The 14430-nt window shown below is 35.2% G+C and overlaps 1 long non-coding RNA gene across 1 annotated transcript in view; it reads left to right on the forward strand.

The window, feature by feature from the left end:
• The window catches only part of LOC103793614 (uncharacterized), a 201320-nt gene extending 187248 nt beyond the window's left edge, over positions 1-14072 (forward strand). The window contains exon 3 of the long non-coding RNA XR_001912111.4: positions 12236-14072. This is a non-coding gene — a long non-coding RNA (uncharacterized LOC103793614). The remainder of the gene's footprint in view (positions 1-12235) is intronic.
• Positions 14073-14430: the final 358 nt, after the last annotated feature.

Consider the following 14430-nt stretch of genomic DNA (forward strand, 5'->3'; position numbering starts at 1 on the left):
TCATATGCTTATGTGCCATCTGTATATTCTCTTGGGTAAAATCTCTCTTCATGTTTTTTTCCCAACATTTTGTAAATGGATTACCATTATTATTTACTGATGAATTTTGAGAGTGCTTAATATATTTTTAGATACCAGTCATTTGTCAGTTTGCAAATATTTTCTCCTGTCTGAAGCTTATTTTTTCATTCTCTTAACAAGATGTTTCACAGAAAATAAGTTTTTAATTTTTGGGAGGTTCAATTTATCAATTTTTTCTTTTATAAAACTTGATTTTAGTGTCTAATTTCAGATCTCTTGGCCTAGCCCTAGATTCCAAAAATCTCCTGTTTCTTTTTCCTAAAAGTTTTATAGTTTTACATTTTACATTTAAATCCTTGATCCATTTGAGTTAATTTTTGTATAAGATGTGAGAATTAGATAAAAGCTCATTTTTCTGTTTTGTCACTGTATGCTAATTTCCTTAGTACCATTTCTTTAAAAGGCTATATTTCCTCCATTGAATTCCCTTTGCACCTTTGTCAAAAATTAATTGAGCATATTTGGGTGGGTCTATTTCTGAGTTCTCTGCCCTGACTTACTGATCATGAAGTTAAATGTTAGCTGTAGATTTTTTCTTGGTACATGATCTTGAATTGAGAAAATTTTCCTCTATTTCTACTAATCTGAGAGTTGTCTATTCGTTTCCTTTAATCATGAGGTGGGGGTTGAATTTTGTAAAATGCTTTTTCCTGCATGGGCTGGTACAGTCATGCAATATGTCCTTTAAATTGCTAATATGATGGCTTAAATGGATTAATGTCAGAATACTAAACCATTTTGTATCCTTAGAATAAACCTCTCTTGGTTATTGATCCATGCCTACCTATTTCTTTTCTGAGAGTTAATTTATTTAAAGATAATTTTATTAATATTTATAGGACTATTCAAATTGTCTATAATATATTGAGTACTTTCTGATAGTTTGTGTTTTTCCAATAACTGGTCCATTTTGCTAAGTTGTCATAGTTATGTGTATAAAATTATGGAAAATATTTTCTTATTATTTGGATATTTGCAGGATCTGTAGTAATATTTCCTGTCCCACTCCTAATATTTGTAATTTGTGTCTTCTTCTATCATTATTCGTCATGCCAGAGTTTTGTTTGTTGACTTTTTGTGAAGAACCAGCTATGTTTCATTGATTTTCTCTGTTGTCTTTTTTTTCCGGTTTCATTTTCTAGTTTTATGTCTATTATTTTCTTCCTTTTGTGTTTACTTTGCTCTTTTTATTTTCAAGTCCTTGAGGTGAGAGATGAGATTATTATTTTGAGAATTTTCTTCTTTCTAAATGTATGCATTTAGATGTATAAATTTTCCTATCAGTACTGCTTTAGCTGTTCCCACTAGCTTGACTTTTTGTTTTTCATTTTAATTTGGTTCCATTTAGTTTTTTTAAAGAATTTCTTTTGAGACTTTCTCTTCGACCCTCTATCTAGAAATGCATTATTTAGTTTTTGAGTGTTTGAAGATTTTACTGTCATCTTTCTTGTGTTGATTTCTAGTTAGGTTCTATTTTAATCTTATGTCACATTACATATGATTTTATCATTTTTTAATTTGTTGAGGTTTGCTTATTGGTTAAGGATATGCTTTATCTTGATATATGTTCTGTGTGTACTTGAAAGGAATGTATATCATGCTGTATATTCATGTTTCATGAAGGTTCTATGAATGTCCATAGAATTCTGTTGGCTGATGACATTGTTGAGTTATTCTATATCACCGCTGATTTCTTGAGCTGTTCTATCAGCTGTTGAGAAGGGGCACGTTGAGCTTTTTAACTACAATTGTGAATTTGTTTTTGTCTTTTCAGTTCTATCGGTTTTTGCTTCACATATTTTGCAGCTTTGCTATTTGATACACACACACTTAGTAGTGTTATATCTTCTTGTACTGACTCTAAGAGTCTTGTGTAAACTTTATTATTAACGTCCCTTTCATATCTGGTAGTTTTCCTTGCTCTAAAATTGACATTATCTGATATTAATATAATCACTACTGCTTTACTTTAATTAATGTTTGTATAATCTATTTTTTCTTCCTTTTACTATCACTCTACTTGTACTTTAACTGGTGCATTTAGAGCATTTATATTTAATGTAATTTTTGGTATGTTAGGATGATGTCTGAAAAGTTGTTGTTTTGCATTCTTTTCATTCTGTTTTTTGTTTCTGTCATATCTTTTCTATCTTCCTGTGAGTTACTTGAACATATTTTAGAACTCCCTTTTGATATACTTATGGTGTTTTGAATGTGTCTCCTTTACAGCTATTTAAGTATTTTTTCTAGGTATTACATTAAATATACATGATTAATAGGAGTCTACTGATCTTAGGACTTTGATTATAGAAACCTTGCCTATCTCTATATTTCTTTACTTTCCCCCATTTAGAATATAATTATCCTAAATATTTTCTTAAGAAAAATATTTTCTTAACACACAAGCAGGAAGGAGAAATAATAACATAGGAAACAGAAAAAAAACACATTCCATAGACCTTACTCATATTTTGGCTTATCATATACTTTCTTCTTTTCTTATATTTAATGTTTCTTCTTTATTGCTTTTTCTGCTTAAATGAGTTCTTTTGGCTATTCTTTTAGAATTCAGTTTGACATCTCAAGATAAGGGCTTTGTTGGAGTATTTACTTTCTGGACCTTTGGCATTTCTGGGTTGCTGGCGTTTTTAGCTCCTGGTTTGTAAGCAAAAAGAAAACTCAAGGAGCTCCCCAATGTGCTGTTCCTTAAGACCTGAGGTTCCTAGCCTGTCTACCTTCCACTCTGACATTTCAGGGTCTTCTTTTATTTGTTCTCTACATAATGCCCAGGGCTTTCAGTTGCATTTTGAAATCCTCCAGGACATAATTTGAAGCTGAAAAGTGATGAGAAATATTTTGAAGGACACAAAACAAATCATAAAACACATAAAATGTGTTAATCTGTGCAACAGCTGATAATAAAAAAATATATAAACAAGGGATTGTCAAAAAGGAAAAAGAAAACTTTCTAAGGGTGTGACTAGAAAGTCAGTTTCAACACTGGATGTCTGCTTTTCTTTTTCAGATGATAATTCTGGAGAAATCTGGGAATTTGAGAACTTAAAGATTAACAGTGAAAGTTTTACAGATTCAAAGCCCTTTTAAATGTGAAACTGCTTTGATAAAAGCACCAATTGGGAAGCTGTAGCTGTTAAGGCATTGCTGATAAAGCTTCTGGAATTCACAAAAGAAGAGGGATGCATGCTTCAGTTGATTTCCAGTGTTAACAAAACTGGTCTGTTTGGTAAAACGTAGGCTAATGGAAATGTACCAGCACAGAAGAAAAGCATGCTCTGTGTGCCATTTGAATTTCTTACAGAAACAGAAAGTTCCCTAGACGGTCCAGGCAGGAAGATATTAAATAGATGGATGTATAATCGTGGGTCACTTAAGGATAGGAATATGTTCCTGGAAATGCATTGTTGGGCAGTTTCATCATTGTGCACACATTATCAAATGTGCTTACCTGTACAAATGGAGATGGTATAGTCTACTAGACACTATTGCACCTAGGCTCAAAATCTATATAGCATGTAACTACATTGAATACTGTAGGCAGTTGTAACACAGTGGAAAATATTTGCATATCTAAACACATCTAAACGTACAAAAGGTACAATAAAAATATGGTGTTATAGTCTTATGGGACCATAGTCATCTATACTGTTGTTGACTGAAACATCATTATGCTATGCATGACTGTAGTTGCTGACAAAACGTTTAGATGATTTGAGGAAACAAATCTCAGGGGAAACTCTTTTTGGTCTTCAGTTTGAGAGATAGTGGGAACTAAAGGAAACAGTCACCAATGATCTCAGCACCTTTCTGCGCTGAAGTGGTTGATTAGCAGAATTCCTGTAAGCCATCAGCCCTTCCTAATGCCTGATTGTTTCTACCAAAGCCCCTTACCTGTCAGCTGCTATTGAAAAACTGTTTCTGCTTTACTTCTACCTTCCAAATATTCTGTGTGGCATCTTAATTAATTTTTCTGACTGACTCTAAAACCAGATTTGCCTCAATGATTCTGGGAGGTGTGGTTCTCATGTTTTCAGCCCCACAATACAGGAGAGAACACAGAAGATATAGAATAGTATAAACTTACCAGTACATAGCCTGGCATACCAGGTGTTAATGTGATGAGCTTACAAACAGCTAGTTGAAAATAAGAGTAAATTCTATTTTACCCATGAAATAGTCATATAGATTGTTAATAGAAAATGATTTTTTCTAATTTTATAGATTAAATAGAGACTAATAAGATTTAAGCAACTAATTATGGCAACCTTGGTTGCCAGAAAAAAGTGTTGGAACTGGAATTTGAGGTAGAATTTAAGTGTCCTCTTAGCTGTCAAATTTTACTTTTGTTTTAAAAAGCTTTGAGAGATAAAGTATTAAGCTTAAGGTCATAGCTAAAAACATCTGTGTATAATTAAAGTATGTGATGTCACTAGAAAACTGCAAGTATGATAAAAATGGAATGTGTATGCAAGGAAACAAGTGGAAAGATGTAAAAATATACAGAAAAGAGAAAATGATGCACGTATTAAATATATATAAATGATTAGAGAAAATGATGCACGTATTAAACATATATAAATGATTACTATGCTTTGATGAGCATGAACACTGAGAGGAGGAGAAGTCAGTGAAAATGTGCACATAAGAAAGGCAGAGGTAAGAAAAAACTTGGGAAGAAACCATTCCACTAAATTCAGAGTGAAGACAGATTATCTTCCTTTTAGGAGGCATAGTTCTTGAATTCTCCCAAATTCCTTCATTACAAACAGAGAAACTAGAGAGCAAGAGTGAAACCTTTCAAGAACCTTTATGAGAAAGCTTTTGAGAAACCACCAAACTGTATTCCACAGCGGTAGCATCTTTTGCATTCTCACTAGCAATGGAAGAGGGTTCCAGTTTCTCTCATTCTTGCTCACACATGGTACCTTCTGTTTTCTGTTGTTTTTACCATCCTACTGGGTCTAAAGGGGTATCCCATTACAATTTTGATTTATATTTCCCTTATGACTAATGATTCTGAACATTTTTTTCGTGTGCTAATTAGCCATTTGTATATCTTCTTTGAAAAAAAAGTCTATTCAATTAATTTGCTCATTTTTTTTTAGTTTTAGTTTTAAAAAAATTTCCAACTTTTAGATTCAAGGGGTGCATGTCCATGTTTGCTACATAGATAAATTTCATGTCATGGGGGTTTGGTGCACAGATTACTTCTTCGTCTAGGTAATAAGTATAGTACCAAATAGTTCTCTGAGAAATCTCCAAACTGCTTTACACAGTGGCTGAATTAGTTTATAGTCTCCCCAGCAGTGTGAAGTGTTCCCTTTTCTCTGCAACCTTGCCAGCATCTGTTATTTTTTGACTTTTCAGTAATAGCCATTCTGACTGGTGTGAGATGGTATCTCACTGTGGTTTTGATTTGCATTTCTCTGATCATCAATGATGATGAGCACATATGTTTGCTGGGATTTGAATAGCATTTGAGAAGTGTCTGTTTATATTTTTTGCCTGTATTTTGAATGGGGTCATTTATTTATTGCTTGTTTAACTTCCTTATAGATTCTGGATATTAGATTTGTGTTAGATGCACAGTTTGTAAATTTTTTTCTCCCATTCTATAGGTTATCTGTTTACTCTGTTGATAGTTTCTTTTGCTATGCAGTAGCTCTTTATTTAATTAGGTCCAATTAGTCAATTTTTGTTTTCATTGCAATTGTTTTGCAGTCTTTGTCATGAAATCTTTTCCAGGGATGATATCTGAAATGGTATTTCCTAGGTTTTCTTCTTTTCCTTTATTTCTTTTTGTAATTTCAGGTTTTACATATAAATCTTTAATCCATCTTGGGCTGATTTTTTTGATATGGTATAAAGTAGGGGCCCAGTTTGAATCTTCTGCATAGGGCTATCCAGTTATCTCAGCAGCATTTATTGACTAGGAAGTTTTTTCTCCATGGTTTGTTTCTGTCTTCTTTGTCGAAGATCAGATGGTTGTCAGTTTGCAGCTTTATTTCTTGATTCTCTAACTTGTTCTAAAGATCTATGTGTCTGTTTTTGTGCCAGTACCACGCTGTTTTGGTTATTTTGGAATTGTACTGTAGTTTGAAGTCACATTTGCCTATTTTTAAATAATGTGGTTTGTTTTTTGTTGTTGTTGAGTTTTAAGTGTTCTCTATGTATTTTGGATACTGGACTCAGCAGATTTATACTGCACTTCCTTCTGAATGTTCATAAAATCAGTGTCACATAAAAGTAAATAATACAAAATTATCTAGTTTGAAGACCATGCAATGCAGAGAGAGAAAAAGTCAATAAGAAAAGTAATCGCATTCCTATAGACAATTAAAGTATATCAGAAAGATGTGCTCACAAAAGAGATTCCATTTATATTCTACTATTTCTCAAGAAGATTAACATTTTTAAAATAACATGAAATATAGAATAGAGAAATCAAATTAAAAACTAAAATGTTGCAAGTCACTTCCATGAGAAATAAAATAAGATTATTATCATTTTAAAATCAATGCTTATTTCAGAGGGAAATGGGGTAATTATTCAAAAGATAAAAAGAAAAGTTTCCATTTTCCAGAGAAATTGCCTTTTAAATACATATAACAAGTGGTATAAATAACCTATAACTAACATGCAAGAACTCAGGAAATTTTTAACAAAATCTTCCTGTTGAGTAGACTAGAAACTGAGTTTAAAATGTCTAGATTTACTAGAGACATGCTGATGTAAGACTGGCTGTGAGCATTAAATATGCAGTTATTTGATAACCATGACTACATGAGAGTTAAAAAGCAGAAAGTGTAGTATGTAACAAAAATATGCTCAAATATTGTAAAAGCAGTACCATATAAAAAACCGGGAAAAATGAGAACAGATGCAAAAATATAAACTGTTTTCAGTAATCATCTGAGTGTTGATATTTGTATTATTATTTTGAGAGAAAAATGTACATAATGTAGTTAATATAGAGAATTTCACCTTCTTCTTTTTTTTTTCTTTTTTGAGACAGGGTCTCACTCTAATAGCCCAGGCTGAAGTACAGAGGCACAATCTTGGCTTACTGAAGCCGCAAACTCCTGGGCTCAAGCTTTAGCCTTCCTAGTAGTTGGAACTAAAAGCATATGCCACTACTCCGGGCTGTGTGTGTGTGTGTGTGTGTGTGTGTGTGTGTGTGTGTGTGTGTGTTTTGTATAAACGAGGTTTTGCCATCTTGCCCATGCTGGTCTTGAACTTCTGGGCTCAAGCAAACTGCCCACATTGACTCAAAAAGTGCTGGGATTACAGATGTGAATTACCGTACTCAGCACATTTCTGTCATTTCTTATATCCTTAGGAGCCAGAATTTTTGTTTTGTAAGAAAGGTGGCGTGATATAATAGCAAAGATCAGTTAAGTAAAATCTTGTAGTGCCCAATTTTAATTGGAATTATTAATATGAATTGATGTATTTCTCTACCTACCTACCTACATATCTATCCAGCTTGCCTAGCTCTGTCCACTGAACAGGGTTTGAAACAGTGACCATCCCAGGAGTAGTAATTATCTTGAATACACAGATCATATGTTGAAATGTTTTTTCCCACTGTGATTGTCTGTTAGGGCTGCCATAAAATCCCACAAACTGAGTGCCTTAAACAACAGAAATATACTTTTATCATGGTTCTGGGGGCTGGAAGTCTCAGATCAAGGTGTCAACAGACTCATTCTGGCGAGGTCTCCATTCCTGGCTTGTGGATGGCCATCTTTTCGCTGCATCCTTACGTGGTCTTTCAGAAACAGAAAGAGCTCTGGTGTCTCTTCCTCTGCTTGCAAGGACTCTAATTTTGTTGTATCAGGATTCCACTTTTATGACCTAATTTAGTCTTAATGACCTCCCAATAGGTCCTCTCTCTAAATACACCCACATCGAGATTAGGACTTCACATGAATTGTGGGTGGAAACAAATTCATGACACTCACTAAAGGAGAAAAGGGCAATTCCAGATTTGGGGCAAGAAATATATAATGTGAGCCTCAAACATTTGGCCTTACCAAATAGTATGAAAATTATTAAAGTTCACTAAATATTACCAAGATTGGGTCAAAGGGACTGCAGAGTCAATTTTTAAAAACTCACACTGCCAAAGAAGCAAAAATGTGAGCATCAGCAAAGATAATAAATACAATGGATTGAAAACTATCAAATAGTTTTAAATCCATTAGTTCATAGGGAAATTAAAAACAAAGTAATTAGTTGCTTCAAAAGGATGATAAGAACATACTCATTTTATAAAAAGTGATGAGAAAGAAGCATTTATCCTGCTTTATTACATGAATGGTTCTATTACATGGCCAAAGGAAAAAATATATCTTTATAAAGAATATTTTAGATAACACATAAAAAATAATGAAAGAATTAGAATAGCTCTCATATTGTAAATCTCCAGTGAATAAATAAATCTAGACATTGATCATCAATGATTGGTAACATCATAAAAAGACAAGTAGAGACTAGAAGCCTTTTGTCAAAAGAGCAGAGTACCACTTTTGCTCTTGCCAAGGGAGTCAATTCTGACTCTCATCACGTCTGTGGGTCCACCTGACACTTTTCAAAATTCAGAGGACATGGGAGCCTGAAATGCCATACTGTGAATATGCCACCTGCAACATGTATAGACGAAAAGAAATTTAAAAGATATAAAAATTTAAAAGAAATTATAATATATAAAGATAATTGCACCATTGCACTCCAGCCTGGGTAACAAGAGCGAAACTCCGTCTCAAAAAAAAAAAAAAAAAAACTATAAAGAAATGCAAAGAAGTGATCCTTATAAGTCAGAAGGTGGTATGATGATGTGGTGGTGTGGGAGAGAGACTGTGTTTGGGATTAATACACAGAAGGGATTTCTCGTGTCGCTGACCAATGTTCATTTCTTGACGAAGATGATAAATAGAAGGCTGTTCAACTTATGACCATTTATTAAGCTATAAGTTTATTTTGTGTGGTTTTCCCTATTTGTATTTGTTTAAATTACTATAATAGCAATTATTACATTTATTTATTTGTTTGTTTATTTATTTATTGAGACAGAGTTTTGCTTTTGTTGCCCAGGCTGGAGTACAATGGTACCATCTTGGCTCACTGCATCCTCTGCCTCCTGAGTTTAAGCTGATCTCCTTCCTCAGACTCCCGAGTAGCTTGGATTACAGGCATGTGCCACAACACCTAAGTTTTTGTATTCTTCATAGAGATGGGGTTTCTCCACCTTGGTCAGGCTGGTCTCCAACTCCTGACCTCAGGTGATCCGCCTGCCTTTGTCTCCTAAAGTGCTGGAATTACAGGCATGAGCCGCCATACCTGGCCTATTTTATTTTACAATAAAATAGATATGATGTCATAATCACAGATGTTATGTAACAGAGTAGAACTCTCCAACTCTGTATATGGTTGCAACATCATGGTGCAACTCAGGATATGTTTATACACTTTGGGCATGTCATTTAACTCCTCTAAAGTCTCTATTTTCTCATCTTCACAATAAACATACCTTGCAGAACTGCACTGATGACTAAACAAGATAAATTATGCCAAATACCTCATGTGGCATTTGGCATGGAGAAATGCTTATTGAATGATAACCATAACTGTCACCTAACTGGTGGAACTTAAGGGCAGGGTAGAGAATCTAGATTCAGAAGGAAGTGAATAATCTAAAAGAAAACGAGAATTGAGGGCAATCAAAAACTTGAGCAAGAGACTGAAGGATCACTGAGTAAAAAGGAACATTAAAAAAAAAAGTCCAAAGGACAGAATGGAATAGAGACTGAAGATGCCTGGAGAGTTGGAATCTGGTAGCCGGCATGATGCTGCATTATAGGATTTTCTTTGGAATACTCATGGGCGTGTTTCAAAAGGATACCCCTTGAGTGTTCCCAAGAGCAATTTTGTCTATCTAACCACACCACTGAAGGCTGGCCCTCATCCGTATTCTTCAGGTCCCTAACACTGCACCAGTGGCAGCAACAAAGTTAAGTCAAGATCTGATGTTTTCCAAGTGAAGAGATGTTATGTACCACCAACTCTTGGTCAAATTAATCTCTGCCATTCCGTAGAGAAATCCAGTGGCTCTTTGCAGTACTATTATTGTCTGTCTGAGATGACTACCCTTCAATTAGTTAAATTAATTAAGCATTTCAATATAGGAAGTATGGATTTCAGGAAAGGTAGACAAATTCACCACTTCTCTCATGTTTGTGAATATTAGTCATCTTGTTATAACCTAACAATTCATTATTTGAGGGGTTTTATTTGGCTTGCTATTACAAAAAAATTATGTTTAAGAACTTTCGTGATTATCATACAATGTGAATACTTTCCAGAAGTGAAAAATAAGCAAATCTTAGCCTTTCTTTAGACACTTTGGCTTTTGAAATCGACTAGAAAAATAGGTGAATTGTGTGCCTCAAATACCCTTTTCTCAAAAGCATGAAGCTCAAGGTCAAATAAGCCATTTGCTCTAGTTTAACATGGGTGACTGAGGAAATGAACAGATTTGACATATTTAAATAAAACATTCTAATAGCATGTTCTGGTCTTGGGGGCCTCAGGCAGCATGTGATGTATTTGTTAGACACCATGGCCTAATTACTCTCATAAATGAATTATACCAATTTCAGTTTAAAACCATAAGTGTTACAGTTGAACTAGGGTCAAATTAAACTTTCTGTCAATTATGCAGATTACTTAAGCAATTATGTAAATTGTTAATAAATTCTTAAGTGATGTGGAATTTTTCTTGAGAAAATATCTGTTTTATGCTATTGGACTAAAAGACTTGGAGAGCTTGGGTACTCAGGAAAAATGATACCTCACACTAAATATCTGTCTTCAGAGTTCTCTTGGGAGCATTTGCTGTGACAAAGCTAGACCTTCTGATTTCTTGAGGCTGAAAAGTAACAAGTTTTCTACTTAAGAACTTCTCTGTTTTATACTGTGAAGACTCACATTCTTCACTGTGCAAAATAGCCATAGAGTTCTGAGGGTTGGGGTAGGGAGGGGAAAGCAGTGTTAATAAAAAGATCTACTTTAGTCAGTTTTTCAATTGCTTTAAGATTCTTTACAGAAAACGCATCCCCTTCTTGCCTGTTCCTTGGGCAGATGATGCTCCTTGCTCACCCACCCTTCGTATGATATTAAACCATGAGAATATGTTTGGCCGACAAGATCAGGGACTAAAAATGCCAAGGGATATCCCTCTTATATTCAGTGTCCACTGCAATTTTAATGAATCTGCTTCTATTTTGTTTTACCTCATGGGTCTCCCATCTTAACTTGCATCTTAAGCCTCCATTGAGTACATATTTACCCTCTTCTATAAAATGCTTTAAAGACAAGTATCTGTTTATTCCCCTTTTATTTCTGGGTTGATTTTAATGTAAAGTTAAAAAATACTCTTTAGTAGGATGAGGCATCTTTCTGAAATATGAACATATGCTCTTGTATTAGGCCAGCTCACTCGGGCTGCAAAGAGAAAACAGCTCAGGACTTTACAGGTGATGAAGTTTTATAAGTCCCAGGGAGGTCAGAATGGGCAGTTAATTAGTGAGGTCCCGGGGAGTCCTGGAATGTGCTCTGATGCCATAATTTTTTTGGTGCAGGGTGACAATCTCAGTAGCCTCTGCCTCCCTAAGATTCAGTATTTTCCTGTCTGGGAAATTTCTCTCTGCGTGCTTATGTGGACAGCCAGCTCCTGGTATATGGCTAATACTCCTGTTTCTTCAAGAGAGCGGACTTCGTTGAGCGGTTTTGTTGCTGCACAATGTAGTTTCACACTTTTGGGACTATTCTTGGAGCAGGTATTTCACGGGCTTTGGACCAGTTTGGACCAGGATGGAGAGATTGCATGTTAGAAAGCACAGAAACCAGTGCAAGGAAAATCAGCTTCCGTGGCCAACTGTGTTCAGAATGGGGCCAGAAGGCTACCTGATAGGCATACGTCTTCATGAGAAAAAGGGAAATAAATGTCATATTAGTGTCTACGGGTGAAAAATTTAGTTATCTCCCTCTCTCTTCGGAAATATCTATAAGCCTCACGTTTGCTCTAACAGGGATATTGAGCTCGTATCCTTCTACATATTTTTCCTCTTTCCAGGTGTGTTAATGGAGGAAGTTTACAAGTCCCAGAAAAGGAATACCAAAGTATACTTGGAATTGGAAGAGGATGCGGCACCATTGGAAGATTGAACCAGTCGTTTGAATCCAGTCAAGACATTCCAAAGTTCACCTGTGACTAACTGAGGCCTTAATAAAGGCAAAACCTCTGACCTTGGTCCTCTGTGTTCCCTATCTTGTGTAAATTAACATTTGAACATGAGTTATGAAATGCGTGACATATCAAAAAGGAAAGCACCTGATACTGGGAAATATGCATATAGATGAGAGGAAGGAAAGAATTCAATGAATGCTAAATTATGGGTCTACAGAGGGCTGCCTTTGTTAAATTGACATGTCCCTATCTATAAACCCCAGAGTATTCAATGGAAGGTATAAGGGGCAAGTGTACCTGGAAAACCTCCCTTTAAGAAAAAAAAATCTTCGTGATAGAAAGACTTTATAAAATATTAGATGAAAATACCCCTTTCAAAATGTGTTTGTTTTGTAGTGCCCCCCTTTCTGGCTTCTCTGCATACTTAAAAGTCATCACCACCTTGAGTAGATTGCTTGCTTTTAAAAAGACATTACACCTTTCCTAGTTCTGACACAGAGCTACCAGACCTGCATTTTGAAATGTCTTATTGTCATCACCATAAGCATTTCTGTGAAGGAAAGCAAAGCCAAACAAAGCCAAATACACACACACACACACACACACACACACACATTTTTTTTCTAATCCACTCAACAACAATGCATCCAGGACACCCTCTATGGCCCAGGTTTCAGGGCTACAGATGCCTGTAGACAGAAAGCTATTTCGAGCATTGAAAACAGCCTTATTACCCTGCCATTTTTGCACTGTTTTTTTTCCCCCTTCCCTGTGACATTAGAGAGTCCGAAGTGACATACATTTTTTATAGCTTCATAAAGTCGTCTCCTGACCGGGTCACCCTTCTCATAACTAGGGAGCAGAACGCTTGAAAAAACCCATTCATCAATGTGAAAGCAGCCTCTGTCTGCGGGTTCCAATACGCACAGTCTGGCAAGATCCAGCTCAGTGCAAATGTGAACTTACTCCTTTGCTAATGCCAAATGACCCACTCACTTCTATCAGCACACTGAGGAGGACACGAAGGGCAAGGTGGCCATACACATCTGCACAAGTGCTTCTTGACAGAGCTCAGCACCCAGCCTTCTTGCTAAATGTACTGCACACATTCAAAAATTAGTTTTATATTTATACTAATTAAATATTCAATTAAACAAAGATAAAATGATGGACGGAAATTTATTCTTGCCTAATGAACTATAGCCCATTTATTACTTTTCACAGATATACCATTAAAGTTCTGATGAAAAATTGCTGGAATGGTTACCCTCCTTTTTATTTCTTTAAATGTTTTCCTCTATGCTTTGTTTAGACATTCAAACACAGAATAGCCTATCCAGGCATGACAGGTAGGTAAAAGAAGATAGAGAAGGTGGAACCAAGAGAAAACGGTTATTCCTTAAAATTTCTGTGATTGGCAGAAATTTCCTCCATTAAAGCAGAAGACCTTTCAAGGGCTCTCTCCTGTGGAATTTAATGGTGTGATTCAGGGACATGCAGTCTTATATGTACTTGTCATGGATGTTAGCTCTGTTAAAATTGAGGTCTTCTGACAGGTGCAACCAACCCTCAGGTCAGAATGAATAGAACATTTCACCCCCACCCCTGCACATGATTTCCTGAGTTTCTGTACTGAGCCTTCCAGTTTTAGAAACCTGAATTCGAATTTGAGTTAGGATGACATATGAATAAAGCATGACGAGTCACACTTTGGAAATCTGTTTTTGAGATTATTGCTCTTATGGTATTGAATCACTTGTATGCATTTGTATATGCACACATATACATACACATATATGTAATACCAAGATTATATATGGTATGTATATACATCCATGAATTTTAGGTAGCCATAAATAAAAAATATCTACATGCACACATTTGCACAACTTGATAAACAGCTCAGAAATAATTACAGCACAATTCAGAAGACAAAATAAAATGATTGCTATAAAATTATTTGGTATATGTTAAAGAAAATCAAAACAAGGTAGAAAACATCCTTGCCTCTATCTCTCCATGTTTTGGCTTGATGGTAGATTGACAGATCTAGAAAATGAGACAGTATAATTTTTCTAGAC

Source organism: Callithrix jacchus, chromosome 6 (assembly GCF_049354715.1).
Source record: "Callithrix jacchus isolate 240 chromosome 6, calJac240_pri, whole genome shotgun sequence".
Classification (NCBI taxonomy): domain Eukaryota; kingdom Metazoa; phylum Chordata; class Mammalia; order Primates; family Cebidae; genus Callithrix; species Callithrix jacchus.